Raw genomic sequence first — 5999 nt, 5'->3', positions numbered from 1 at the left:
GTTTTTCACTTGCCATTGGACCAATTATTTTGACTGTGCAACCTTAAAATCCAAAGACAAAATGTTGTAGGTAATATAGAATATACATTATATTTTTAATGAGCTGATGACATGTGAAATCAATAACTTCTATATTTTACTAATCAAAGAGATCGACATACACTTTTTTATCCAAAGTGATGCTTAACATGAATGGAAATTTAAAGCCAAGTTGGAATTGTAAACAAATGGCCCAGATACTTACATATTTTAGTGGGACAATGTATGCTCTGAGAAAACTCTTATTTAAAAAAAAAATTTTTAATGTTTATTTATATTTTGAGAGAGAGGGCTGGGGAGTGGCAAGGAGAGAGACAGTCCCAAGCAGACTCCACATTGTCAGCCCAGAGCCCAATGTGGAGCTTGAAATCACGAACCATGAGATCATGACCTAAGACAAAATCAAGAGTCATAGGCTTAACCGACTGAGCCACCCTGGCGCCCCAGAGAAACTCTTATTCTTAAAATCAGTGCTATATTAGCAGTAGTATAATAACTGTAATATGAATTTTTTATTATTTGAAAAATATTAAATTCTGCTATAGAGGACAAGAAAACAAATAACATGAATGTAACTCATAAAAACTGATAACATAATAAGCTTATAGATTACAAGATATAGGCAAAACTCACACGATGTGTTAAATACAGATAATGAATAAACAGGAACCATATGAGATATAGGCAGAATCCATAAGCTGAGTTATATATAGTGAGTTATAAATAATCTATAGGACATACTAAACATGGAAAGAATACTTGTAACATTTGCTGAAATAAATAAGTAGCACAGAAAGATAAAAAGAGATGGAAAGATCACATATTGATAATGTATCTTATGGGCTAAGCCCTATCTCATCCCTATATCTATCACCCACTGGTGACACCTAGGATAGTTGTACTATGGCCACAGATATGCTCCACCCTTGAAAGGCAGATAATGTTGTAGCTATTCAGCAGACTAACTGGCAAGCTATTTGCCTCTGCATCTCTCTAACAGAGCAATGTGTGTCATTGGCCCTGATACCTTTTTTCTATGAATCCTTTGCACATACTTCAAACTCTCATTCTCAAAATCACACCATCAGCAGAGAAGGGAATGATGGCCAAGTGAAAGAGAGACAGTACATCTGAACACTGTAAAACACAGGATTTATGTAGCGGGTTCTACCCCACCATGCATAACCTATTCTGTGTTAGTCTATCCATCGCTCACTCTTGCTTCTTGCTTTGAGTTTGAAACAGATTTAATAAACTGTGATCTGGTCTGTAATAAACTATCACTTTCTATTTTGTGACCTATGGGGTAGTTTGTTTATTAATGTGCTCAGAAGATATCATCGCATCAGGTAATGTCCTATATGATAGGTAATGATAAAATAATTAGAGGATATTTGCTAATATTCTTTAAAATGGATATTTAAGCCCAATTATTAAGGAATTAAAAAACAGGAATACAACATATGTTAGGGCCAGAAGTAACCTGTTGTACTTATTATAGCAAATCAATATTTATCCATGTGACTTCTTTAACCTTGACTAATACTAGATATTTCTAAGGATGAAAGGAAAAAATAAACCTCCATAAAGCTGTTAATTAATCTCTGGATTATCTTGAGTGGGGCACTGCTGATACCATCTGGACAAGATCATATGTCCTAGGGAATGGGAACTTGTGGTCCATATCATTTTAATCTCTATTTATGTCATTACAGATAGTTTGCTTTATGTAAGTCAGTAATCCTTTCCTAAAATAGTGTTGTACCCCAATGGATTCCACATAGGGATAGCATATCAAAAGCTACATTCCAATGATGCCTGCAATATTTCACTAACTGTGCTCTTGTCTGACTTTGTCAGTGCCCCCATCTATCATATACTCTGTATCAGAGCAGTCTTTCTAAGGAGATGCTTTGGGTCACTCTCACGTTTATAATGATTCAGTAGATCCCAGTCTGGATTCAACAAAATCCAAATTTCTTCTTCTGGCATTCCAAAACCTCAGAGAATCAGGCCCTGCCTTTGTTATTTCTATTATTGTTAATAAAAGTTATGGTTGCAATGCTTTAATGCTTGGTCAACTGCCCACATCCAAAAAATCCTAATAAAGTATAGGATTTTGAATTATAAGTCTATGTTTGTGTTCTGTTATGATCTAGTCATTACTTAATGTTTTTAGCAATAGTCATATTATATACAAAATGAGAAGATTATAAATCTGATTAATCATAGCCATAATTATAGTATCTTCACAAAATTGTAAAGATTGAACTAGATAAACTCAACTTCTGTCTATTTCTCTCTCTCTCCTCCTCTACTTTCTCTTTGTCTCTGTATTTCAGAACACTGTTCTGTGGATCAGCTACACCCACATTTTAAGGGTTCCCATAGGATCCTTAAAAATCAGGGTCCCACTCCTTTCCCAATACCTAAAGAAACAATAATTCTACTTTCTCCTTAAGGCTTTTCCTGATATCATCTTAACATCTTTTATTAATCTCACTTCTTTGAATCTCTTTATAGTGTCATAACAGGATATTATATTTTATTAATGAAATGAACAGTGGAAAAATGTGTATATGGTTGAGGACTAGGCTTGTTGTTAATTAAGTAATCGGGGTGGATCCAGGAAGAAAACAAACAGGTCAAATGGATCTACAGATAAGTCTGAGCCATTCAGGAAGCAAACAGAAGTAATGCAATACAAGTTTTGAAAACCGGGCCACACTGTGTAATATTTCCCACGTTTTGGATTGGCAGGATAGCACACAAGTGGTGTTTATCAAAATAGCACTGCAAAAGCTTTGAAATTAAATGGCTATTTGACTCATGGGCTGTAAAATTAGGCCAGGACATGAATTCTGAACCCAAACAGGTGTACTGAAAAAACAAAATATAACTAACTCAGAAAAGGTGCAAAACACAATCCCAAATCACCTGTCATATCAAAAAGCAAGAACATCTCAACATCAATGAGGAAAACAATCAACAGGTTTCAACATCAAAATGATACAGATGATGAAATTATTTACAAAGGATTTTAAAACAATTATCAAAAAATGTACCTCCCAAAATTACAGACCGTCTTGTAACAGATGAAAATAAAATTCTCTCTCTCTCTCTCTCTCTCTCTCTCTCAAAAAAGGAAATATAAAGATGAACCAAACTGAAATTCAAAACTGGAAATAAGGTAATAGAAATGAAGAACTCATCAGATGGATTTAATAGGACAATGGAAATGACAAAGGAAATTGTCACTGAGCTGGGAAACAGATCAATAAAAATGATCTAATTTGGGGGAGCATGGATGGCTCAGTTGGTTAGGCATCTGACTCTTGATTTTGATTCAAGTCATGAGTTCATAGTTGTGAGATTGAGCTCCATGCTGGGCATAGAGCCTGCTTAAGATTTTGTCTCTCCCTCTCCCTCCGCCCCTCCTTTACTCATACTCTCTAAAAAAAAAAAAAAAAAAAAAAAAAAAAAAAAAAAAAAAAAAAAAAATTGGGGGCCCGTAGGTGGTTCAGTTGGTTAAGCATCCGACTTCAGGAGCTCAGGTCATGACATGATCTCACAGCTTGTGACTTAGAGCCCCACATCAGGCTCTGTGCTGACAGCTGGGAGCCTGGAGCCTGCTATGGATTCTGTGTCTTCCATCTCTCTCTGTTCCTTGCTCATGCTCTCTCTCTCTCTCTCTCTCTCACTCTCTCTCTCTCTCTAGAATAAATAAACATTAAAAAATATTTTAAAAATGAAATTTGAACATGCAAGGAGAATATAAATTTTAAAAAAATTAACAAATACTCAACAATTTTTGGACCATTATAGAAGATGTAATATTTGTGTAAAAAAAAAGATAAAATATTTGTGTCATCAGAGTACCAAAGAGTAACAGTAGGTGACTGAATAAAGTGATTAAAAAAATGAATATGAAATCTTTCCAAATTTGATCAAAAAGCTAAATCTAAAGAAGTCTATACACTGACACTTCAAAATAAAACATTTTTTTCTAAACAAAAGAGAGAGAAAAAAATCTTGAAAATAGTAAAAAATGATGTAATGTATTACCTCTAGGGAAATGGCAATTTGAGTGACAACAGAGGATTTCATTAGCAACCATAGAGAGCAGAAGGAAGTTGCTGAATATGTTTTACGTACTGAAAAAAAAAAAAAGACTGTCCGCCTCAAATTCTATATCTAGAGAAAACATCCTTCAGGAACATAGCAGAAATAAAAACAATCTCAGACCATGGAAAACTGAGAGATCTGTCACCAGCAGACCTGCTATAAACAAAACTGCTAAAGAAAGTACTACAGAGAGAGAGGAAATAATAATAGAAGGAAACCTGGAGCATCAAGTATGAAGAAGAAATAGTGGAATGGAAAGAGTAGATAAAAGGCCAAACACAATAGGCTATAATTCTCCCCTTGAGGTTTTTTTTTTTTTTAATGAGAGAAATAGCATTATCTGATGTAGTTCTCTATGAATATGGACTTAACCTTAAAGACAATCCTGTCATAAAAGGTAGAGGGTAAAATGATTTCAAGTGTAGCAAGACTGTTACATTCCAGTTACACTATCAAAATGTTGGTAGTAAAAGACAGTGATAGGTTATATATTTATTGTGTAATTTCTAGAGGAACCACTAAATAAAAAAAAAAAAAGAAAGCATGGAAAGAGATAGCTTCAAATTCTATAGATATTTCAAAATAAAAACAACACACAGGGGAAAAGAAAATGGGAAATAAAGGAGTGAAAAATAGAAGGAATAAACAGAAAACAAGTAACTCTATGGCAGATTTAAACTCTAATGTATCAAGTATTACATCAAGCACAAATGAGAAAGAATAAATATTTGAAGTAAAAATGGCCAATAATTGTCCAGAATTAATGACATATGTAAAACCATACATCCAAGAAGCTCAGAAAATACTAAGCAGGATAAAAGCAAAAACAAAAAGAAAACACTTGGTTATATCATATTAAAATGCATAAAATCAAAAACAAAGAGTGAAATCCTGAAAGAGGCCAACAAAAAAAGAACTAGCATAAGAACTACAATAGACTTCCTGTCAGAAACTATGTAAGCAAGAAGAACGTGGAAATAGTTAAAGTACTGATAGGGGAAAAAAAAGGAAGAAAAACTTAAAATACTATATCACGTGAAATTATCATTCAAAAATGAAGGAAAAATTAAAGCGTTTCTCAGAAAAATAGAAATGAAGGAATTTTCCATTAGCACTCCTGTCATGCCAGATATATTAAAGAGTTCTTAATGAAGAGGAAAATGATATAGGTCATAAATTCAGATATGTATGAAGAAAGGAAGGATATAGGAGGAATAAATACATAACTAAAAGTAAGATAAAATTATTTTTCTCATCATTAGTTGATCTAAAAGATAACTTTTTAAACAAAATGTTTCTTTGCTTTTTTATTTAGAGACAGAGAGACAACATGAGCAGGTGAAGGGCAGAAAGAGAGGGAGAGAGAAAATCCCAAGCAGGCTCCACACTATCAGCTCAGAGCCTAACACAGGGCTGGATCCCAAGAACCATGAAATCATGGCCTCAGGTAAAATCAATAGTCAGACACTTAACTGACTGAGCCACCCATTTACTCCTAAAAGATAACATTTTGTTTTAAGTACTGGGCATTATAGCATATGGATAAATGAAATGAAAGACATCTGTGTCATAAAGGATGGGAGGAAAGAATTGAGAATACTGGTATGAAGTATCTGGGCTAACCATGAAGCAACACAGAATTATTAGAAGATGAACTTGGCTTAGTTGGAAATGTATAATGTGAACTCTAGAACAACTACTAAAAAAGTGAAACAAAAATATAACTGATATGCTAAGAAGATAAATAAAATGTGTGGTATAAAATGCTCTATTAAAACCAGAAAAGGCAGGGGAAAAAAGACAAAACATAATGAACAGAAAAGTTACAAACTTGG

This window comes from Felis catus, chromosome C2, assembly GCF_018350175.1.
Source record: "Felis catus isolate Fca126 chromosome C2, F.catus_Fca126_mat1.0, whole genome shotgun sequence".
Taxonomy (NCBI): domain Eukaryota; kingdom Metazoa; phylum Chordata; class Mammalia; order Carnivora; family Felidae; genus Felis; species Felis catus.
The sequence above is the reverse complement of the archived record's forward strand: the minus strand, read 5'-3'. Positions refer to the sequence as shown.